This window comes from Trachypithecus francoisi, unplaced genomic scaffold, assembly GCF_009764315.1.
Source record: "Trachypithecus francoisi isolate TF-2019V2 unplaced genomic scaffold, Tfra_2.0 Lachesis_group6, whole genome shotgun sequence".
Taxonomy (NCBI): domain Eukaryota; kingdom Metazoa; phylum Chordata; class Mammalia; order Primates; family Cercopithecidae; genus Trachypithecus; species Trachypithecus francoisi.
Window position 1 is genome coordinate 99,631,616 of NW_022681471.1, and position 25,267 is coordinate 99,656,882.

The following is a 25,267-nucleotide window of genomic DNA, read 5'->3' on the forward strand; positions in this document are numbered from 1 at the left end:
TCTTCCTCCATTACAAACACATTCCTTAATCTGCCCAAAATATTTTTAAATCATTGTATGGCTTAAGTCTCCATCATTTTGTCCTTCTGACATGAACAAACAAATAGTAAAAATGTAAAATGAGGCTGTTTTTCCCAGTAGTCAATCTTTCCCTGTCCCTTCCAATCCCCACAACAAAGAAAACTATCACCCATCTGATCAAATGGATGGGTAAGCCTCACAAGATGAGGGCTGATTTCCCTAAATCAGAAGAGAGGCTCAGAGCAGAAGGAGTATTCTAAATAAAGATAATAGCATACAAATAATGAACCAGTGTTGCTCAAAGTGTGGCATGAAGTCTTCCTGCTTGACCAAAGCTTTGGGAGTGTTCAAAATGCAGATTTCTGAGTACAACATGAGACCTACCGAACCAGTCTTTCCAGGGTGCATAAAATGCTAAACTCTGTGTTGCCTTAGAGCACATCCCTCTAGGTTATCAGGTTTTAAGCTCTCACTGCCTTTGAGCTATTTTGCAACTTCATAAGTTGTAGGCAACTGGAAGATATTTAAAACTCTGTCATTGTCTGGTTTTGCCTGACTTCCCTCCCCATTTAGGGGAAAAACTCCCCATTTAGCAGTTCTGCTTCCATTTGCAATTCTATTCCTTTACTCAACATAAATTTGTGCTTTTTGACTTTTTCCCTTTGAACTGCTTATAACTTCTGCCAGGTTCCCTCACGTGAGTAAAATGAAATCTTTAAAACATGTTCATCCTTATCTGTATGAAAGTAATGATTTTGCCTTTTCTGAATATTATCTTTTAACAGAGGTAGGCCCAGGAATCTCTATTTGAAAAAGATGATTCTTCAGCACAAGAAAGTGGGAAAACCAGCACTCTCTGGCCGAATGCAACCAGCCAGGCTCTTAAGCTTTCTTGGAATACAGCCACGGACAGTGTGGCTGCTTTCGAGCCGCAGTGGAGTAGTTGTGACAGAGACCCTGTGCCCTGCAAAACCTAAAATACTATCTTGTCCTTTAAAGACAAATTCTGCCAACCCCTGCTTTACTGGAATAGCTTTCAAAGTTGTTATTATCAAGGAAATCTTTTAGTCACTGCAAGGCAATTGTGGATAAGCTGGCCATGCCACGGAAAGCTCAGTGGAAATACTGACATTGAGGATGGTACCAGCACGCAAAGGTGAGAGGAGGTTCACAGGGGCTCAGGGAAATTGCAGAGTGGCTCTGAGGAAACATACATTTTGTGTAGCAAGAGTAGCCCACCTCAGTAAGCTATGGAAAGTGCTTCATACATTCATTCAGCAAGCACTTATGGAGAATCTACCATCACCTATAGCAGGCAACCGGTACTCCATAGATCAAGCTTGTCCAACCCACCTTATTTTGTGGTTGTTCTGTTTTGTTTTTAGGCTTTTAGCAGCCTGAAGCCATGGTTTTTAAGTTTTTGTCTTTAGTGATAAGCGGAAAAGAGGGATGAGGAAGGGGCTTTGCTGGCCAACCAGAAACAAAAACTAAGAATCCATGACTGTATTCTTGCCCTTGGACACCTCTGCCATAGATGAAGGAGGCAGGAACTCTGCCCTGCAGATGACCATGATTCAGATCATCATTATCAGCCACCCCTGTGTAGTGGATAAGGTATAGCTGTTGAGAGAGAGGCTCTGGAGACAGTCTTTGTGGGTTTAAAGCCCAGCTCCACCACTTTTTAGCTGTATAACCCTGGGCACACTCTCTGTGCCTCAGTTTTCTCATCTGTAAAGTGGAGATATTAATATAGTACCTACCTTAGAGAGTTGTTGTGAGGCTTTGGTGAGTTAATACACGTAAAACTCTCAGAACAGAAGCTAACAAGTACTAAACGCTGTCAGTTAGGGCTATGACTATGATCAGAACCTACAATTACACGCCACTTGCCACAGTAGGTCTCTAATGTACATTCCCTCTAAACCTTATAAGAGCCACGCAAGCTGCAAATTATCCCCATTTAATGATGCAGAAACAGGCCCAGAGAGGTCAATGACTTTTCCAAGAATGCAAGGTAGAGATAGGATTGAAACCTAGATCTGACTCTGAAGTCCAGTTTTCTTTCCAGTCATTTTCCCTTGTGCAAGTTTGTCTAGAGTAATGGTGACCTCGAAATCACAGGTCTGCCTTCACGAGGTCTTCCACATTTCTCATGGGATTCAAAATCTGGCTTTGGAATAGCAGATTTTTCTACTATGAGACACCTAAATATTTCTCTTTAGGCAAGAATGGAAGAAACGATATCCTTATGATGAAAAAGTGTTAAAAATAAAATATTTTAATACTTTAAGCATTTTATTTCTCTCAAAATACTCATGGGATATGTTACTCATCATTTTCTTCTCTAGGTAAAAAGGTCTAGTTAAATTTGAAAACCAATATAGTAATGCAGTTTATGGAGTGTCCTTATAATGTTCTTTTAAAAAAAAAATCTTGAGAGGACATTAAAAGGCCCCGAATGTGCATTTTAAAGGAGCTGAAAGTGGTCCAATGCTCTTTCGATCCCTTTAAATGAAAAGGGTTCTCTCTGTAGAAACTAAAAATAATTTGACTTGAGACACTGTATGAAAATGGAACCCCAGCTCATTTCAAGGTTTCATAGGCAGAGGCAGGTTGATATTATTTTGCATTGGGGAAAAAAAGCTTATTTTCAGCTATATGTAAGTATTTTATATTACATTCTTGTAGAAAAAGCTATAGTTATGGAAAAGAATATAAACAGAATCTTGTACTTAACTAAGCAACCATGCTTAGAAAGCTCACTGAAGCTGAAACATGTTATAAAAATAACACCCCTCGACACTGAAGGGGAAAAAAGATTTCATTGTTTAGCAATATTTCTAATACTCTAATATTCAAATCCACCCAGTCCATACTTAAGGCTATAGGCAGTTCTTTAATTCTGAAAACAAAGTTTTTGATACATAATTTGGTCTGAACAAATTGGTTTGACAAAGGTTTACAAAAAAAATAATTAAATCTGTAAAGACTCTACAGCTCCCATTGATGGCTGTATCCATTTTGCAAATCAATGGCTTCATACTGTTGCAAAAAAAGCAAAACTCTCAATAGGGAAATGTGATGCTGGTGCTCATGACACTGAATGGGTAATGAGTTACCTAGCCTTGTGGCCATATAGAAAATAAGTCCTTCATTACTGCACAGTATCACCCGTAAGACACACATTCTACTGGGTGGGCCAGAAAACCATGCATTCTTTGTTCTCCAGATAGACGGCACAACGGTGCCCATGAATGACCTTCAGCCACACACCAAGCTAGCAGGGAGGTGAGAGTCCCTGCAGCTGGGGAAAGCAGGTGCTTCTCATGCTTTGTGGGTGCCCCATTCACTTTGTAAAAGCCCAATCAAGGTTACACAACTCAAAACATGTCAGAATAGTTTTCTCCTTCAAAGTCCAGTTAACTCATAGAGATCTTAATAGGATTCACAGGCATTATTTCAACTCAGCCCCTGGTGTACGGGAAGAACTGGACTGGGTAAAAACTTTCACAGGGTTTCAAAACCCAAATATTGGACTGCATTCAGATCCCAGCACTGCCACTTTTTAGCAGTGACCTTGGATACACTGCTTAATCTGAGTTTCAACTTGTCTTTTGTAAACTAAGGATAATATCCATTTCTACTTGCATCTCTACACATGAAAAGAACTCAACAACAGTACCTGGCACAAAAGTGTTCCATAAATGGTCAGAAGCCTTGGGCTTTGAATAGTCAAAAATGTACTGGATTCAATAATGTAAAAAAGAAACAACAGTTCTACCTTTCAGGTTAAGTCGGTGGAAATACATACATTTAATTTCACTCTCTTGAAACACCATAAAAACCACATAAAGGAATTGTTTTTTAAAAGACAAACTCAGGAAAACAGGAGATGGGACAATAGGAACAACATTTTGGAAGCTCCAAAGCAGACAGATGAGTGGTAACCAACTCAGCAGGCAAGGGAAAAAAATAAAAACAAAACAAAAAAACTTCAAACTAGCAGTGAGCAAAGCTGAAAATGGGCACAAGGCTTCTCTGGAACTGGAGGGCAAAGGGGGTCTCAAACGTGCAGAAGCTGGAAAGGAAGGCATCTGAGAAACTGTTACGTCTAGCTCCCCTTTCCATTCCACAGAGGGACTGCACTTTCCCCAGCCAGGAAAATATCCAGAGGATTATTTTCTAAAAAGGGTAAAACATAGGGTACCTATCCTGGGAGGCATAGTCAGGTCATGAGTATTCGAATGAAAATAGGGTCATTAAGTGACCAGATACACACTGAACCCTGAATGCAGAGAGACTACCCTCAAGTCTTCTTTCCCCAAGAAGCTCCCAGACTAAACACTAGACCTACCCTTCCTGCAGCAGACTTGAAGGCTTCTCTAGGGCATCTAATGACCCAAGGTGAAAGACCTAAAGATATTGTCATAGGCATTTCCCAACAAATGCCCAACCCAGATCACGCTATAGTGAAAAAAAATTCAACAAGCTCCACCAACCTGCTTGGCTTCACAGCAGCTTTCTAGTTCCCAAGAAACCAAGGATTACCAGACATCTGAGAAAAGCCTCTACCAAGGAAGACAGATCAAAATAAGCAAACAAAAGTGCACTGGGAACAGAGACTATACACCTAGGAGAAAACTTAAGCAAATATATATCAATGATATCCTTGGAGACATAAGATACTACATCCATAAAATAAAAAAATGATTTTTTAACCCAGAAAATTAAAGAACTGAAACAAACATTTTTGGAATTGAAAATTATTATGAGAAATCAAAAACAAGAAGATATTACCCCCAAATTAGAGCAAATACGAAAAGATGAAAAATAGGAGAAAACAGAAAATCAGATAACTGTTATGGAGATTCCAGCTCCTGAGTGTTAGTTGCAGAATGAAAAGAAAAATGGAGAATAAATGTTTCAAAAATCATTTCCTAAAACTGAAGAATTGAGGTGTCGGAATGAAATGGCACATAGTATGTCATAGAATGCCCAGCATAGTGGATGAAAACAAACCCATGTCTTGGCCTATTAGTGTGACATTTCAGATACCTGGGGACAAAAAGACTTTATAAACTTGTATAGAGAAAAAGAAATCAGGTCCTAAGTATCCTATCAGGAATCAGAATGGCTTCATACTTCTCTACAACCATAGTAGAAATAGAAGACAACAGATCAATGTATTAATTTTTCTTTAGAGCTTTGAATTCTAGTCCCAAACTCCCATGAAGTATGATAGTAAAATAGACATTTTCAGGTATGCAAGGCCTTGAAAAATTTACCTCCCTTGTACCCTTTCTCACAAAGTTACTGGAAGTGCTCCACTAAAACCAGCAAGCAAAACAGAAGATATAAAAAGAAAAGAAGCTCTAACTCAGGAGAGAGGCCAAGGGAAGCTCCGGATGACAGCTGTGTACTAAAAGAAGACAACCAGTCCAGATTGGTGCAATGTGACTCAAGAGAGGGGCACACTGAGAACTTTCATCGCAAGACGCCTGCTGCCGTTAAACCTGCCGTTAAAACAATGATGGGGTGAGCTGGATGCAGCTTGCTCTGTTTTGCTCTTCCTGGTATGGGCTGAGGAGATTCCTGCTCTTCTCCACTGCCTGAACCAGCAAAGGACTCATTTCACTCCAAGGCAGCCTTCTGAGAACTGGAGGCAGGCATCAAAGAGCTGGAGAGCAGGAAACGCAGAGCAGCCTGTGCCCTCACCACACTCCTGCTAGGCGCTCAGTACCAGTCCCACACTACAGTGTTGTCAAATGTCCTGCCTATCAGGAGCCCCATTTTTCCTCAGATTCACTCATGGCCTTGCCCACCAACTTCCCCACAATAAGCTGTGAAAGCAGAAGCCAGATTTCTCCCAGAGACCTGATGGGCTTGCCTTCTCTTAGGACTTTCATCAAACAAAACCAATGTCTCTCTTTCCTTGCACAGCTAGGTTTCTATTTGCTGCTTGGTTTTCAAAACCATACAATATATTGTTTAGGGATACATACATAAAACTCTGGCTGCTAAAAAGGTAAGGAAGAAAATGAGTGACAAGTCAGGGTAGTGGTTATCTCCGGAGGTTATGCTACTGGGAAAGGGAACAGAGGAAGGGTCTTTAAGGAGCTCTTTTCCCATTTCTTAAACTGGGGGTGTGGGCCCATGAGTATTTTAAAATCATTCTTTATATTGTACCTATATCTACTAAACATTCTTTTGTATTTACAATACATTTTGCAATTTACAAGATGATTTGGGTCACAGATTATGTTACAAAGAGTACAAGAATCTATACCATTTGTCTCTATTGTTCCCCATAACAGCAGTGGACAGTGTCTGTTCCCACCATCACGATCCTTTAATATGGCCCAAGACAGCAGTCACAGAAAAGCAATTCTAGAAGACACTTCATGGCAGGAACAAACAGAAACAAGACCCTCTGTAATTACCTTTCATATACAGCCTTGAGAAATGTCCTAATGCTCCTCAACTAGTGGGGATTCCTGCAAGCTCACAGGCTTCTGAGAGAAACTGAACGGTCTAGCCGAAAGAGCTTGTTCTCACCATTTCCCCAATGTGACTGAGTCTTGTTCGAACAAACTGGCAATTCCAAAATAAATACCCCAGACAACAGGTTCACTTTCCCAGCATGATTCAGATGAAGCAGCAGAAATGTTTATTGTTAACTACTGACCCATGCTTGGTTGATTTCCTTAAACACTATGTATGGTATGCGCATACCACCATGACTAAAAGTCACTTTTCTTGAAAGGCATCTTGCTATTCGATTTCACTAAGCTGCTCCAACAGAAAAACTCTTTCCAAATTCTCACGTGCTGAATATTTTCCTTCCGTGTCTAGTCAAAGAAAGAAAAGAAGTCATTCTACAGCATTCACAGAGGACTGAAGATGCTGCAGCCCAAGTCTCATGCTGTTTAGCCATCTGGCTGAGATGCAGCCTGTCTTCCCTATCCACTGATTTTCTCTTACCTCTTTTGGAATTCAACTCAAAATTCAGATGCAGACAATTGAAAGCAACTGGGCACTGATTTGAGTAAGAGCATTATGTTCCACTCACCTGACTAATAAACTGAAACAGCTGGCTATGTTACAGGAACACCAATGATTTACACTTTGACTTTTCTAAAATATCACTGGAAACGGCATCTTCAGAAAGAATAATATTTCTCAGACTTAAATTGCCTCCACTTGAAGAAGACTGCTCCATTGTGAATAGGCTCACCTCTTAGAAGACTCAGTGAAATGTATCAAGACATGGCCGCAGTACTTTTTCCTCAGATGTTTCTGATAAAGTATTGGCCATCAATAATGACTCTTCTCCCCAGATTAGAGCTTCTCAACCACGGCTGCACACTGGAATCACCTGGGGAGCTTTAAAAACTACTGGTGCTTGGGTCCCACCTTCCAAGAATGATTTACTAGGTCAGGGATGTGGTCTGGGTTGAGTCTGGAAAGCTCCCCCAGTGATTTTAATGCACAGTCAAAGGTAAGAACTATGGTCTATTAGAGAATAATAGTGACTAGTTTCCTCCTGTCAAAAATATAAGCTAACATTTCCTAAAAACCATCACTGCTGTAACAGTATTTATGTTTATATATGCCATGCAGCATAGCTAAGTAATTAAGAGTACAGAATCTTGAGTTAGGCTACCTGGGTTTGACTGCTGGCTTTGCCACTCACTGGCTGAGTGATCTTGAACAACTTACATAACTGCTCTGTGCCTCAGTTTCCTTATCTGTGAAATGGGCTAATATGAGTACCCATAGCTCACAAAATGGTGAGTAATTAATTAGTCGATATTTATAGAATGCTAAAACAATGGATATGACACAGAACATGCCTCAGTAATGTTTGTTGGATAAACTGTCAAGCCAGTTTCTGTCAAGAACCCCATATAATACAGAATCACATACAACTTTCTTTGGAATGCCAATCACACATTTTTAGTACAAAAATCTCTCAGATTTTTTGTACTACCCCTTATTTTTATAATGGAACTTTATCCAGCTCTGACCAAAGGGGCATTTTTGAGGGTCAAGAGGGAAATTTAACATAACCTAGCAACATTCTTTATTGCTGGGTCCAATCCTTTTTCCATCATTTCAGACATCCATGTCATTGTTAATAATCTGGTGTGAGATCTGAGCACTAGATTTGCAGGAATTGGCAAGAACGGCTTTAGAATTCCAAGTTTTTTATTTTCAAATGAGTATGTAACTGTCTCACCTAGAAGATAAAGGAATATTTTTTTCCAAGAGTTCTCTGTAGCCTTGTAGGAGATAGAGGACCTTGGATTTCTCTTACTTTAATTATATATATATAGTTATATATTATTATATAAACATATATAAATTATATATAAATTATATAAATATATATATATATATGCTGCATGCCAAGCACCGTGCACAGAAATTTATTGATTCAAAAAATATTTAAAATAGGAGATCAAAACTGAATGCAGTCCTGAACTGTGAGAACAGACACTTGGCTGCACAAGCTTTTCAACTACACAGATAAATATGAAATAGTATTTGAGGAAAAATAGTTTCATACATGTAGCTCCTAAACACAGAGGAAGCCTGATGGTAAACATTTCAGAGTCTCTCTATCTTCCACTAATAATAGAACTGATTTCTTATCAAGGCAGTGCAAAAATGCTGCAGAAAGGTTGTGTGAAGAGAGACAGCTCCAAATAATATTCCGCAACACCACTTCAAATACATTCAGCTTGCTAATGCTTTCATTCAAAAACCAACACTTAAATTCTCTAATGTCACGAAATCGCTTCTTAAAAATAATGAAAGCTCATTTTGAAACATGCAGATTACTCATCAGACACTGCTGAGAGAGTGTGTAAACAGGCTCATTTCTACAGGACAATTTGGTACTATGTATTAAAAGCATTTACAGTGTTTATCCTCTAACACAGGGATTTATCCTTAGGAAGTAATGGACACTCATGTGAAAAATGTACGTGCAAGCAAGGTTATCATAACACTGCTTAATAGCAAAAAAGAGCACTGATTACTTAGAGGGTGGTATATTCATACAACGGGGTCCTTATTGAGTGAAATGGGAAAAATTGAGTGAAATATTGAGTGAAATGGAAAATATCTGCGATAATGTTATCAGGAAAAGGTGGTTAAGTTATTTGGATAGCAGGACTCCATTTTTGTGGAATATAAGGACATTAATCACTGAAAAAATGTATGGAATGATGCACAGCAAAATGTTAAAGGAAGTTATCTTTGATTAATAGGCTTGTGGGAAATTTTCTTTCAGGCAGTAATTTTTAATTATTCAATTATGTATGGCTGGCACAATAAAATGAATAAAATAGCTAAAATTTTCAAAATAAAATGTAATAAAGATATATTAAATAATACTATATATATAAAATGAGGAAGGGGAACAGACCACTTTTCAACTTTCCCACATTTCTCAAGAGTTGTCTAAAATAAGTTCAGTAATGGCACCAAGGAAAGTTAACACATAGTTCTTATCCACTAAGAAATGGCCAGAAAACAAAGGCAGCAGAACTGAACATTTTAAAACCAAACAATGTCTTCTGAAGTGAGGGCTACCCATATTAGATTGGAGTCAGCAGTCAAGTGTTTTAAAACCTTAGGTTCTCAAGACCCTAACTTTGGTATATGCTAACAGTTCAGTTACCTCATTTTTTTTTCTTTAAAAAAAAAATATATGTATATATATATTTTTTGGCGGGGGGTGCTTTCTGGTAAAAACCGGAAAGCCTGCTAGACAAATTCTAAAAGAGCTGTAACACTACTTTTTTTTTTTTATCTTTAAACAGCATCTCAAGAACTCTTCTGGAAGTGTGAATTGCCCAAAGGAAACAGATGTTTAAAAGAACTGAAAGCTTAAGTGTCGCCAATTTACTTCGACTTATTTCTTACAACACTCCCACCTCCCTCCCCTCTGCTTTATTTCTCCAGTTCCCCCATATTTCCTAAAGGCTGGGGTCCTTCCCTACCAGGGACCAGGCTAAATCAGGAAAGATTCAAGAGAATCTAGGCTTTGGGGGTGCCCGAGAAACAAAGATAGCTTTGAAGCCATTCAATACTCATTTGGTAATCTTAATTCTAACTCTGAATTGGTTCTTCTCTTTCCACCTTTTTTTTTTTTTTTTTCCTCAAGGCTAAAACTAGACCAGAGAGCAGTCTTTTTGCACACACTAAACATAGCCATGTTTTGGTTTCTGCAGGATCAGGAAGAAGGTGAGTCCTGAAAATGGTTGGGCAAGTTCAATCGTCAGTGCTCACCTCTGGTCTCACACAGATGCCTCAGATGTCAGAATATGAAATCACAGACTTATAGAAAATTAGAGTTGAAAGTGGCTTTCTAAATATTATAGATGAATGCTACGAAAAGTGTGCTCACTGGTCTAGCAGCAGCAGTACTGCTTGGGTGCTTATTAGAATTGCAGACGCTCCAGTCCCATCACAGGTTCACTCAATTAGCAGCTCTGAGTGTGGGGTCTGGATACCTGCATGTTTACTAGCTCTCCAGGTGCTTGAGGCTCACCTAAGTGAAAACTACTATTATAGAGTAAGAAGCTGAAGCACAGTGAGAGTATCATTTGTCTTCATGAAACGGGAGAGAGGGAAAAAAAGCAGTGAGACATCTAAATAAAGCTACACTGTTTTTCCGTTTCAAGATCTGCAATGCTGTACCCGCAGGTCTCTGGATTATCTTTCATTCCTAGTTGTCTTTTCGTTTTTACATCACTTCCCTTGGAGAAAGTGTGGCAATCATTACAGAGCAGCCCAATGCAGTCTCTGGAGCATGAAGGAGCGTTTAATTCAAACTCTTTTTACAAATCACTAGATTAATGAAATTCATCATACATGCGAGTTCTGGGGTATCAACTGCATGCAAATCATATCTAACAAGCTAAGCGTAGACTTCTAAAGCAGTTCCAGAAAATCAGAGCAGCAAATGCTAGATAGGAACGTGACTATTAATGTAAAAGAAGAACTGGAGTCCCTTATCTTATTTTCTCAGGCTGTCCTTCTCCACATCCACACCATGACTCAGAGAGGAGCTCTGAAATGTAGGGAGTTCTAGCTCACAAAAAAATTTACGTTTCCAAAAGATCATTTCTAAATCCTTTGCTGGACACATTTCCTCATTAAACAATGCTATAAGTGGTCTTAAATGTCCAATCAAAATAGATTTATAATAAAATTGTCATTATAAAAAATCTAATCATTTAAAAATACATACACTGGAAAAAAAGTTCAAGCTCCAATTTATGTGCAACTTCACAAAGGGGGCCCCGTTAGGTATGGGAGTCACAGCAGTAGCTTCTGGTGATGCAGAAATGTTGGGGGTGGATATCTGGTGTTGCATTCATCACTTCCAGGTTGTAAATCACCAATATTATGGACTTAGGATTCAGGATCCCAAGACGAAAGATCAATTTACTACATCAGCTACTATCCTAGAAAACTCTGACCTAATACCTTAAAGACGGCTGTAGCTCTGGCTCGTCTGGGTACTAAGACCAAAGTCAACTGATGTCTTACCTTTCTTATCTTTCATATTTTCCAACTCTTTCACCCCCCAAGTTGGGCTAGGTCCTGCCTCTTTGTAATTCTAGTCTCCACTTAATGTTACATAAAATATATCAATGTCTTAAGAATTTAATATCTTTCAAGGGAATTAGTCTAATTTCTAATCCCTTTTAAAATATTAAATTCATAAGACATTGATATATTTTTATGTAACATTAAAGAAACCCTACATCCCTTAACTGTTGCTCCCAAGTCGCCACATATCCTCCAGTCCTAGGCAAATACTAATTTACTTTCTGACTCTACAGATTTGTTTATTCTGAATCATTTTATACAATGGAATCATATAATATGTGATCTGTGACTGGCTCATTCATGATATAGTATGAATCAGTACTTCATCCCTTTTAATTTCTAAATAATATTCCATTTTATGGATATATCACATTTTATTTATCCATTTCTCAGTTGATGGACATTTGGGTTGTTTCCACTTTTAAGCTATTATGAATAATGTGCCCAAATGCCCACTTATACTCAAGTGTTTGTAAGGAAATATGTTTTCAGCTCTATTGGGTATATACCTAGGAGTGAAATTACTAGATCACATGGTAACTCTATGTTTAACCACTTAAGGAAATGTCACAGTTTCCCAAAGTGTCTGCAGCATTTTACATTCCCACCAGCGATGTATTAGGGTTCCAACTTTTCCATATCCTTGCCAACACTTCTTTTTATTATAGACATTCTAGTGAACATTAAGTGGTATTTCATTGTAGTTTTGATTTGCATTTTCCTATTGGTTAATATCATGCATTTTTCATGTGTTTATTGACCTTTTGTATACTTGCTTTAGAGAAATGTCCATTTAGATTCTTTGCCCATTTTTAAATTATTTGCCTTTTTAATATTGACTTGTAAGAATTCTTCATACATTGTTGATACAAGCCCCTTCTCAGATATATGATTTGCAAAAGTTTTTCCCATTCTGTGGGTTGTAACACCCACTTTTTTGCTTATCACACAGAATGTGTCTGTCTGAATAGTTCAGTAGTACAGAATATCCACTTATTCCCGAATACTCAGCTCAAGTGGTTGCAGTCACATACTAGCTGGCTTTCTCACTGCTTGGTCCCACCTAAGGACCTTGTCATTACTCTTCCCTCAGCCTGGAACACTTCTGGAGCACATGGCCTGTGCTCTCACTGCACTGAAGCCTTGCTTCAATGTTACCACCTTTGAGAGGCCTTCCCTGCCCATTTTCTCTAAAATTGCAACTCCTCCCGCCCACCTCTCCATTCCTTTTTATATTATGTAAGTGCTTTTATATTATGTAAGTGCAAAGAAAATATATCAAGAATTGAGATTTGTCAGAAACTTTTGTTTGCCTTTCTTTGACTACTGGTTAAATTGAATGTTTTCTTGGATGTTTATTGGCAGCCATGTGCATATTTATATTTCTTCTTTGTAAATATACCATTCATGACCTTTGTTGATTTTTCTATTGGCATATTTGTCTTTCTTGTTAATTGTTAGGAATACTATGCCTTTGTCTATTATCAATAATTTTCCCAGCTTGTGTTTTCCTTGGTTTATTCATGCTGTTTACCATGAGAGTTCATTTTTATGGAGACTAGTCTATTTATATTTATTCATTGCCTTTGATGCATTCTCTTTACAGGAATACACAAAAGTGATTAGGTATTATACTTAAAGCACTTATCATAACAATCCCTTTGTCAGACTGCCCTATGATTTTTCATTCAGAAAGCACATACATCATACTACTGCAGAAACTTGGTTTTCTTTCACACTCAGCTCTCATACCTCATCACAGCAACTAATAGTGTTGCTTGCATTTTATTAAAAGCATTTAGCAACTGAAAGGTCCACTGTGGGAGATGACTACATTAACAACCCCAGTAAGTCACACTTCCCCATATCTAAGCCCTTGTGTAGTCCTCCCTCCCACAACGACACTGGGCTTGGTGATGTGACTTGCTCTAGCCAGTGAGACATAGGCCAATGTTATGTAGACAGAAGCATCAAGACTGCTTGTTCATTATTCCTGAGAACTCATCTGCTATGATGTGAAAAGCTTAGGCTGGCCTCCTGGAATATGGGAGAGAATGTAGTGTGCCACCCCAGCTAAGGTCCAAATGCATTAGTAGGCCTAGATGACACCATGTGGAACAGAAATGGGCCATCCCAGTTGAGCCTAGCCCATACTACCAACTTGCCTAATTGTGAATAAATGATTGTCTTCAACTGTTAAGTTTGGGGATGGATTTTTATACAACAATAGCTAATCATTCCCTTACCAGTAGATGTATCTTATAATTCAGTACAATGAAGTGCTATGTGGCCAGTATATCTTCCAAAACACATACAAAAACATAAAACATTTTTATGCTGGGTTAGAGGAAAAACATGGAGGATAAATATTTGTGTCAATGGGGATAAATTAAATGGTAGATGGTTTATGCCAATTTCCATAATTACTGATTGTATTTATATTTATTTAATGTAAATTTTACAAGTTTTTAAATGGAAATTCTTTTAGTAAAACAGCCTTTAAGATCCATCTGTAGAGTATCTATTCTGGGGCTTCTCCCACAACTATACTTACCCCATGGCAGGGACCACAGTCTTTACCATTGTGTTCTTAGAAATGACTCCCTTGACTCTTGTTTGAGCAGTTTTGTGTGATTATCCAAGTCCCAAAATAATATCACCCTATCTGTATGACATACCCTATATGATATGTACTTCCAGAAAGGGAAGTATCCCTGTGTACTAATTAACAACTGCATATTTTCACATCCAGTTTCCATGCCTGTTTCAGAATATCATGGTCTTCTATACTCTACCCTGTAGTATTGATCCCTGTGCTGAGGTATTCATGAGGGGAACCTTCTGCAAAAAAGACTTGGGAAGGGCAGATCAAATGTCTACTCAAGGGACTTCCCTGTGTGAAGGGAAGTTTATAGAATTCAATCTGATGTGTATATAATGCTGGCTGATTCCTTGGATGATGGTGTTCATGAGGTCACAGTTTAGCTTAAACAGACAAGTTAACCTATTTCATGAAAACACCACTCCCACCTCCTCAAAAAATCTGTTCTAAAGCCACAGTTCATTCAAAGCCCTGGGTATGTGATTTTGAAAGGGAGGTGCTAATGTAATGCCCATTGCTATTAGAAAGAATATAAAGCAGCCTTACTGCTTATTGGAAGAAAAGAATATCACATTTTGTTAGAAACTACCCAAATTCAATCAAGCAATAAGTCTATGACACTTGCTAGCTATGTAGGCAAGAGAAACGAGGCTTGGAAAAAAAAAAAAAAAAATTGCTAAATTATACCCTCTCATCCCTCCTATTTATAGGTTGTCAAATTGTAAGATTCCACTCTTAGCTGGGCTGGACAGACGAGACAGAAACAGCATAATATCTCTGGAAGTGACAAACAGCTGGCAGAGCTTATGTGCTTCCCTTGCTGATAGAAGAAACAGAACAAAGGGCCAAAGAAGTGAATGGCAGTCAGTAAGCCCAAAGTGAGATGCTTTTCACAAGCGGGCCTTCCATTTCTGTGCTTTACAAAAAAAGAATGCAGGGGGTTGGGGAGAAAAACAAGATCAAGGGAAACTTAAGACCCTTTGTATGTTTAGGCTTTCCAGCTGGGTACACAGCTCACCCAAATATCTATCCTCTCCTGCTGTTACTAAAAATATATGGAACAGCTCTTCCAGGAGGAAAACGGTCACATATCACCAAGGAGACAGGAAGATACTCATGATATGGTTTTTAAAATGACTTGAGAATCCAAGCAACCCTTGATTCCTCTCTCTGGACTCTGCCAAGAGGGTAACTAAAGTTTCTGCCTAAAAAGAGATTTTTCTTCTCAGATAGAATTTTGTCTGTTCACATCTGATACTGGGAATCAGCTGAAATCTAAAGTGCCTTAAAACTAGTTCATTGTGAAGGCAGACATTCTGGCAGGAAAACTAGAAAATGCTGCCACCAAAATAAATGCACATTGTCTTGTACCAACTGCTACTAGAAAGAGATTTCAAGGATTCTAGCAGAAAAGAGAGGATTGACAAGAAATTGAGCATGGGAGTGCTATTGGGAGAAATGTAAAACAAAATCATTTTCAAATGAAGGGTATTTCTCACAAAATTGGAAGGCAAAGCTTTCTTTCTATGATATGCAACATGGAAGAAACAGGATGCATATTTTTCTCACAAGTCTTGCACAGTTGCTTTTCTTTGAATAGGGCCCTTTGCTTGCTTCCTGCTGCCAAGAAAATGTAGGGCAAGCTAACACAGCACTGCAAAATGGCGGACTCCATTAAACCTGATTGCAATTCATCTCCACATCCCCAGTACTTGATTGACTCAAAAAAGGCTGGCTATTTGTGTGATGTTCCCATTACTTTCTCATTTTCATAGTGCCTATTGTCTTTGAATTCACCGTTAAATTCACCGTTAATATTACATTTTATATTTGGTCATTTTGTTCCCCTTCTTTCCCATACAAAATATGTACAATTCTTACACGTGTGCTTAATTCACATTCAGGAGAGGATAAAGGGGTGGAGGCTCCCCTAACATTTCCAAAGAAGATTTTTTTTTTAATAAGTGTGGAACTTGGGTGAAGATAATTAGATAAATCCTGTTAATCAAAATCCTTGATTCATGAGGACTCATCATGGCATTCTTCTGTTTATTATATTAATATGCACATACACACATGAACCCACTACCCAACACAGAGACTAAAACATGGATAATAACTTACATCTCCATATGTAGTGACCTCCATTTCCTTCCCCTCCCTCCCTCATCCCAGGATAGCCACTATAAAGAACCATGTGTTGTGTTGATCTTTGATATATTCCTGTCATGCAATCATGGGTGACTTACTTTAACTTAATAAGATTCATCTACAGTGTTGTGTATTGCAATAATTCATTCGTTTCTACTGCTGTATACTACTCAAAGTATGAATCAGGGAAAGCAGGAAGTAAAATTTAGAATATGAATACTTTATTGCATTAATTTATTTTACATTTGTTACTTCTTATGCAAACAAATGTTATACAAAGCATCATTTGTTTTAAAACAATTGACCATATAAAACAAGTTGCTATTGTTTTTATTGTACTTTATAACTAATTTCTTCACTTTCCTTTTTTCATATTTTCCAGAATTGAATGCTCATTATGGGTTCTATACTGGGTTTTCTTAAAGATTAGTGATATTAGAACTGGTGCAGATTAGGGCTGCTGATCCAAAGTCAGTTTGTTATAACAGTCAAATTAGACTCACCCCCAAATTCTAATTTATTTAACATTTCCAGTGATCTTGTGGCCAGAAACTCCTGTACAAGATATAAAGCACTACTGACACCAAGCTGAACAAAACCATTCCTTTTCCTCAAAGTTCTCACTGCCTAATGCAGGGGGGAATGATAATTTTAAAAATCTACAATAATACAAAGGTAATTGCAGAGTCTTAGCCCAGGAATCAACTTCCTGGTAGAAGAAGAAGAAAAAAAAGGGTATACTAAACGGACATTATGCAAAGGCACAGAGGTGGGAGAGTTATCAAGTGGTCAGGGGTCTCCAAGCATAGAGGTAAGAAAATCAAGAGTTAGGCCGGGCGCGGTGGCTCAAGCCTGTAATCCCAGCACTTTGGGAGGCCAAGACGGGCGGATCACGAGGTCAGGAGATCGAGACCATCCTGGCTAACACGGTGAAACCCCGTCTCTACTAAAAATACAAAAAACTAGCCGGGTGAGGTGGCGGCGCCTGTAGTCCCAGCTACTCCGGAGGCTGAGGCAGGAGAATGGCGTGAACCCGGGAGGCGGAGCTTGCAGTGAGCTGAGTGATGGCCACTGCACTCCAGCCTGGGTGACAGAGTGAGACTCCGTCTCAAAAAAAAAAAAAAAAAAAGAAGATCAAGAGTTAAAACTTAGAGCATCTTGAACTTTGAATCAAAGCAACTTTATCCCAGGGAGCCACTTAGAGATTTCACACAGAGGAGGGATAGGATCAGATTTACTATACCACAAAATGGGTGGCACTGGAGAGTGGGCTGTGGATAAGAACAGTTAGAATACTACTCTAGGATCCAAGCAATACATGATGTGGACCTGGACTGAAGCGGCTGCATGGATCATGGATACAGGAGAGGAGGACACAGATTTCTGTCATATTTATGCAGCAAAGTTGACCAAAAAGAAGACACAGACTCAACAAAAAATGAGCTTAACATACAATTAGTGGTCTAAAAGTAACTGCAGTACAATTGTTTCAAGTACCATGCCTAAAAGAATAAAAAGTTGCCCATAGGAAGAGAAAAGCTTTTCTGGAATATTGCTTTCATCCCAAGAAACCTTCCAAATACTGAAGCATGTTTTCATAAATTACCAGTTGTTATTATTTGAAATCATACTCACAGAGTACAACCCCAAAATTTTTTATAACAAGCTAATCTTGTTATCATCCACAAAAGAGAAAATGTGATACCCAGTTAAAATCTTAGTCTAATTGTGTTTTAAACATATGGTTCATTCTCAGTATTCACAGCACTTATGTTTTATGAAGTCACCACAAAGACTGAATTAACAAATACTGAACCATTGCTCCTAGGGGAAATATAGGAGTAAGTTCCTACAAGCCTCTGGTCACAACATTTTTGTTACCTAATCAATACATAACCTTGTTTTATGTGAGTTTGTTTAAAGACACTATATTTAACATATACTTTTGGTTCATTATCATTAACTCACAGCCAACAGTGCTTCTAACTCCTACCGAAAGGAAGCTTATCTAATACACAAATTTTCTCTGTAAGGCACATTGCAGGCTTCTTGTGCTTAGGAACACTGAACAGCCCTTCAGCACTATAGTTAAAGACCACCTTAAACACCAAAATCAACAACATAAAGCACAAAAATCAGGAAAAACACAGCACTAAATAGATTACAAATAAATACTTTTTTATAGTATGAGAGCTGAAATAAGAAGGTACAGTATTGCCTTGTTTGACTTTAACAGGGAATGTGCATGTCAGGTGAATCAAAGTTTTTCACTTCTCTGTGCATGTCTGTGAGTGGCAACAAAAGCACCAGAAGTATCGATTTGGGGGTTACAAATAGTAATAGATTCTAGCAAGTTGGCAAATTTGCAAATATAGAATCCACCAATTATGAGAATTGACTATATTTCCAAGAGATCATGTCCTACCTTGAGGTCTCAAAAAGCACTTTCATAGGTGGACAGAGAAAGTTAGTAACAATGCCAAAATTTTAGTTGTGTCCTTTTCCAGAATGAGTTCAAAAGTGTCTCTTCGGACTTCATATCAAGATGACCCCTTTGTTCATCTTCCATGAGCCTGGAAAAAGCTCAGTTTTAAATCAGGTTTTAAATATAAGAAGACCAAAGTTTTGAAAAATTGAGAAGCAAGTTCTTATTTCAGAAAAAAAGAATGAAAAGGACCAGGAATGAATTCTAGATGACCTGATTCCTAAACAAATGTTCCATCTTCTGTGGTAGTGCTTCTCAAACTTTAGTGTGCCCATGAATCCCCTGGGAACTTGTGAATAATGCTACTTCTGGTTCAGAAGGTCTGAGGTGAGACCTCAAGATTCTGCATTTCTAACTAGCACCCAGATGATGCTGATGCTGCACAGACTTTGGGTAGCAAGGGGGTAGATCACAAGCTCCCCCAAGAAATTTATCAGCCTTAATATGGACCTATGTCCAATAGATGATAATTATTTAGATTTTAAAAAGCACTTCAGTTTAAGGTTATATATTAGATACTAAAAAGTAAGTAAACTTTCAGAATATCAACAGTTCCACATGTAGAACAGTCTAGAATTGACAATGCCATTGATTTTACTGCCTAAGACTATTAGTGTTGTATGGAAAATAAAGTAATTAGGATCTCAATACTGCTTTCCAAATAGGATCTCAGATTTGGGAGTATTTTTCTCTTCTCTCAACTGACCATTAGCAGCATTAAGGACGTAAAGAAAAAATCATCTGAAAGATACAGAATGCTTCATTTGCAGGCAACTGACACACAAGTGGGCAAAGTACCACTTGTCCATTTTAACATGCAGATAAGGGAATCTGTTATCTGCAGATAAAGGCATTTGCTTCTCATTGCCTCTATGCTCTTACCCCCAGATACACAGAATAAATCAAAGACGACTTTGTGAAATAAAGGGCAGTAGAAGCACAGATCACACAACCTGTCATTTTGGAAGGAAATCTGGCACTAAAGAGCCAGCGAGAAGAGCAGTTTGATGCAAATGCGCCAGTGAAAATTTGATTTCCAAGATATAATTCAGAGGAAAATTAGTCTCCCACAAAGATTTGTAGAGCTACAAAAATAACCACGAACCAGACAAAAAGAAGACTGTGTTCACTACTACTGTAGAGGGGCAGACAATTGTAGAGGACAGAGAGTAAGAAAGGCCTCTGGGACACTCAAGACTGATTCTTTCAGGCCACTGATTCCAGCTTGATAGTTTGTGTTTAATAATTTAAATTTAAAAATTCAAAGTTCCATTTGAGACCAAACATAGAGTTCTTTACCACCTGAGCAAGTCTGATTTTCCTTGCTACTTGAAGACTATTCATAGCTATTTATTTTCCTTATACCAATTTTCTTTCAGTACATATGGTATCAGTTGCAGTTAAGAAGAAAAAATAACTGTCTTCATTTGACTGTTTCTCACTAATGTAACCTTGTTTTTGTTGTATTTTTAAATCTCACAACAAAAAGACAAAATGCAGATAATTATACTTCAAATGAGGACATCACATCTTAGCTCAAGCTACGAATTGAGAACATTTCAGAACATATGTAATGAGTTATATGAAAATAAATGATTAAAGAAAGAGCAGAGATGATAGTAAAAATGTAATGCTCAAGGGAAAAAAGTTAGATATTAGGAGGAGTGTACTTGAAACAACAGACACATTGGAAAATGTCCTCATCTATATTCCTCTACAAATTTGTTTTTGCTTTGTTCAAAACAATAGAAGAAAAGAAATGCAAAGAAAAGCTGCTATTTTCTGATGCACATCAGAAATTCTTCAAGCACATAGAGGGACAAAAAGAACTATTTGTCCCAGGAATCCCACTCTTAGGAATCTTCACTAAGAAAACACCCCCAATAAAAAAATACATATGTACAAGATTATTCATTAAAAATAGTTTGCAATTACAAAATATTGGAAGCAACCTAAATGTCCATAAATAGAATGGTTCACTAAACTATGATACAGTTACATGACGGAGTACCAAGCTGCTATAAAAAAAGGAGGAGGAAGATTTCTATGAACTGATGTGAAATGATTTGCAGGATAAACTACTAGAAGTAAAAAAGGCAAAGTACAGGTGAGTGTCCTCACCGCTACCAGCTCTATGCATGCACAAAATGGTAACTCTGGGTGATAATGGATATGTTAATTAATCTGACTATGGCAATCATTATACAATGCACACATATATGAAATCATCACATTGTTTGCCTTGAATATAGGTAACTTTTACTTGCACAAAAACAAATTTTATTGTATTTCTATAAATGTGTAAACATTCTTAAAAAGCAAAGTGCAAAAAAGTATCTGTAGTATGCTACCCTTCGTTTAAGAAAACATTCATGTATCTTCTCATTTGTGCAAAATAAATACATTAACAATAAACAAAAACTAAAGATACTGGTATCTAAGGCAACAGAGAAAGGGATGAAAAAGCGGGGGGATGGGAAGGGGTGGTAGGAATAAAAGGGAATGACACTTCTGTGTATACTGTTTTGTATAGCCCTGACTCTGAGAAGCATCATCATGTTTAATGTACTGAAAATATAAGTCAGTAATAAAATCACCTAGTGTGTTTGGGGGAAGGGGACAAAATGGAATATAAACACTAACAAAAGAACCTAATTATATCACAAGTGAATAATGTAACCATACTGAAGAGAGTGGGGAGGAAAAGAACTAACCTTATTAACTGTGTAAAACAGCATCTTGACTGGCTACTGGCTACTGTATTTTAAGACAAAAACAAAAACCAAAACAAACCAAAAAACAAAAAAACAATACCCAGAACTACTCTAGTTAGTAAATGTGTTTCTTACAAGGGTACAGGTTAGCAGTTCTGAAACTACTCCATGTCTACGAAGATTAAAGAAATACAGAAGCATGTTTACATATATTGTAGATAATGAAAACCAGGTTTCTCACCATCAAGAGAAAGAAGGCTATAATGAACCCTGTGGTATTATATTAGAATCAAAGGTTTCAGTATGAACTCATAGTTTTTATAGATGAATGAATAGATGGACAGATAAATAGATAGACAGAAAAAGAGAAACTCAGAAAATGTTTTAGTTCATTTTGTGCTGCTATAGCAGAAAACCTGAGACTGTATAATTTATAAAAAACATAAATTTATTTTCTCACAGTTCTGGAGGCTGGGAAATCCAAGATCAAGGTGCTGTCATCTGGCAAGGGCCTTCTTGCTGTGTGTCATCCCATGGCAAAGGGCAAAGAGAAAGCAAGAAAGAGCCAAAAGGAAGCAACACCCATCCTCGTGTAAGAAACCCACTTTTGAAATAACTAACCCATTCTTGCAATAACAGCATTAATCCATTCATGGGGGCAGAGCTCTCATAGCCTAATCACCTCTTAAGGGTCCCACCTCTTAATACTGTTATAATGGCAATTAAATTTCCACATGAGTTTGGGAGGGGACACACTTTTAAACCATAGCAGATAACTATAGACGTGTGTTTGCACAGTTATTACACTCACGTATATTTCCTAGCTGTTGCTAGGGTCAAGAAGCAATGACACTCCAGTAGCAACAAACATACCTAGCACCCAGCCCCTAGTTTCTAAATACCATTCTTCCATAAAAGGAACCACAAAAGGGTGGGACAGAAAAAATATTGACAGAATTAATGGTCAGATTTTCTAAATTTTATGCAAACAATAAGCCTACATATTCAAGAAGCTCAACAAACCCCAAGCAATACATGAACTATACCAAGATATATTATAACAAAATTGATAAAAATAATTAAGAAAAAAATTAAAAACCACCAGAGGGAAAAAAAAGTTACATATGGAAGAACAAAGATAAGGATGACATACTTCTCATTAGAAACAATGTAAGCCAAAAATCTAAGAGCAACATCTTTAAAATACAAAAATAAAAACAACTATCAACCTAGAATCTATACTAGCAAAGACAGCTTTCAAAAACAAAGGTAAAGATTTTTCCAGATATACAAAAGCTGAAAAAATTAATTATCAGTGTATCATAAAATATGTTAAAATAAGCTGTTCAAGAAGACAGAAAATGATATTAGATATAAATATGGGTCCATGTAAAGGAATGAAGGGCACTGAAATAACTGCTTGGGAAAATATAAAATTTTTTTTTAATTTAAATCTCTAAAATATAACTGACTACACAAAAATAATAACAATGGAATGTGGTGGTACCCCATAAATATATACACCTACAAATATACCCACAAAAACTAAAAAGAAATAAAAATAAAATGTATTAAACAATAGAAAAAAAGGCTAGGAATGGAGAAATAGCTGCATTGTATACTATCACAGGGTTCATAGACTATAAGCAAGGTGGTATACTATCACTTGAAGGTAGAATTTGATAAGTTAAATATGTATACTATGAATCATAAAGCAACCAATAAAAGCACAAAATAAAGAATTGTAGCTAATAAGCTAACAGTTAAGATAAAATAGAATCATAAAAATAAAAAATAAAGGTGATAAAGGAAGTAAAGAAGAGATGGGACAAATAGAAAACACAGCAAGATAATAGATCTTAACCTAAAAGTAGAAACAATTATATTAAGTGTAAGTGGACTAAACATCCCAATTAAAAGGCAGAGATTGTCAGATTAAATTAAAAAGCAAGACTCAACTACATGCTGGCTACAAGAAAGACACTTTACATTTAAGGTACAAATAGGTTTAAATTTGGGGTGGGAAGAGATATGGTTTGGCTTTGTGTCCCCACCCAAATCTCACGTTGAATTGTAATCTCCAGTGTTGTGGGAGGGGCCTGACAGGAGGTGACTGGATTATGAGGCAGATTTCCCCCTTGCTGTTCTCATGATAGTGAGTGAGTTCTCATGAGATCTGGTTGTTTAAAAGTGTGTAGCACTTCCCCCTTCACTCTCTTCCTCCTGCTCCAGCCATGTAGAACATGCTGGCTTCCCCTTTGCTTTCCACCATGCTTGTAAGTTTCCTGAGGCCTCCACCAGCCATGCTTCCTGTGCAGCCTGTGGAACCATGAACTAATTGAACCTCTTTTCTTTATCAATTACTCAGTCTCAGGTAGTTCTTTATAGCAGTGCGAGAATAGATTAATACACATACTAACACTATTCAAAAAGAAATGGAGTGAGTGGTTATATTGTTATGTTAATATCAGACAAAATACATTTCAGAGGAAAGAATATTAACATGGATAAAGAAGCTTATTTCATAATGATAAAGAGCTCCGTTTATCACAAGGACATAACAATCCTAAACATTTAAACCTTATGCTTCAAAACAGCTTCAAAACACATAAAGTAAAACTGATAGAACTGTCAGGAGAAACAGACATATCCACAATTATAGTTGGAGATTTCAAAAAGACTCTCTTTATTGATAGAACAAGTATTGAGAAAATTAGTTAAGGATATGAAAAGCTTAAACATTATCAATGTTGACATGACATTCCACCCAACAACAGTAGAATACACAATCTTTTCTAACACAAATGTAATATCTGCCAAGATAAGCTACATTCTTGGCTATTAAACAAAACCCAATAAATCTGTAAAGGATTCAAGTTATATAAAGTATGTTCTTCCCACAAACAAATTAATTTAGAAATTAATAGGAGAAAGATCTCTGGAAAAATCTCCAACCATTTGAAAATGAAATAATACACTTCCAAGTCATCCATGGATTAAAGAAAAAAAATCAAAAGAGAAACTAAAAATAATTTTGAACTGAATGAAAACGAAAAGACAACATATCAAAAATTTTGGACGCAGCTAAAACAGGACTTAGGGAAAAATGTATAGCATTGAATGGCTATATGGGAAAAGAAGAAAGGTCTCCAATCAATGACTTCAGCTTCTACCTTCAGAAATTAGAAAAACAAGAGAAAACTGATTTCAAAGCAAGTAAAAGGAAGAAGATGAGATCAGAGCTAAAATCAATACAAAAAGACAATGAAAGAACAAGAAAGAAAAATTAATGAAATCAAAAACTTGCCTATTGAGAAAATCAAACTTGATAAATCTCTAATTGGACTGATTTGAAAAAGCAGAGAGAAGACGTGAACCACTGTAAGTACTGAGAAAGGTAACAACACTACAGCTTCTACAGATACTGAAAGCATAATCAAAAAATATTATTTAAAATGTTATGCCAATACATTCAATAACCTAGATGAAATGGACTAATTCCCTGAAAGAAACAAACTACCACAGCTCCCTCAAAAAACCCCAGACAACCTGAATTGACCTGTATCTACTAAAGAAGTTGAATCATAGTTAAAAACTTTCCCACAAAGAAAACTCCAGGCCCAGATGACTTCACTGGTGAAATCTCCAAAACATTTAAGGAAGACT

The 25,267-nt window shown here is 37.3% G+C and overlaps 1 protein-coding gene and 1 non-coding gene across 2 annotated transcripts in view; both read right to left on the reverse strand.

Moving 5' to 3' along the window:
* TSPAN7 (tetraspanin 7) overlaps nucleotides 1–25,267 on the reverse strand; it is a 119,636-nt gene that overhangs the window by 64,526 nt on the left and 29,843 nt on the right. The window lies entirely within an intron of this gene.
* On the reverse strand, nucleotides 9,765–9,826 carry LOC117078634. Its single transcript, XR_004435075.1, has one exon. It is a non-coding gene; the product is annotated as a U7 small nuclear RNA (small nuclear RNA).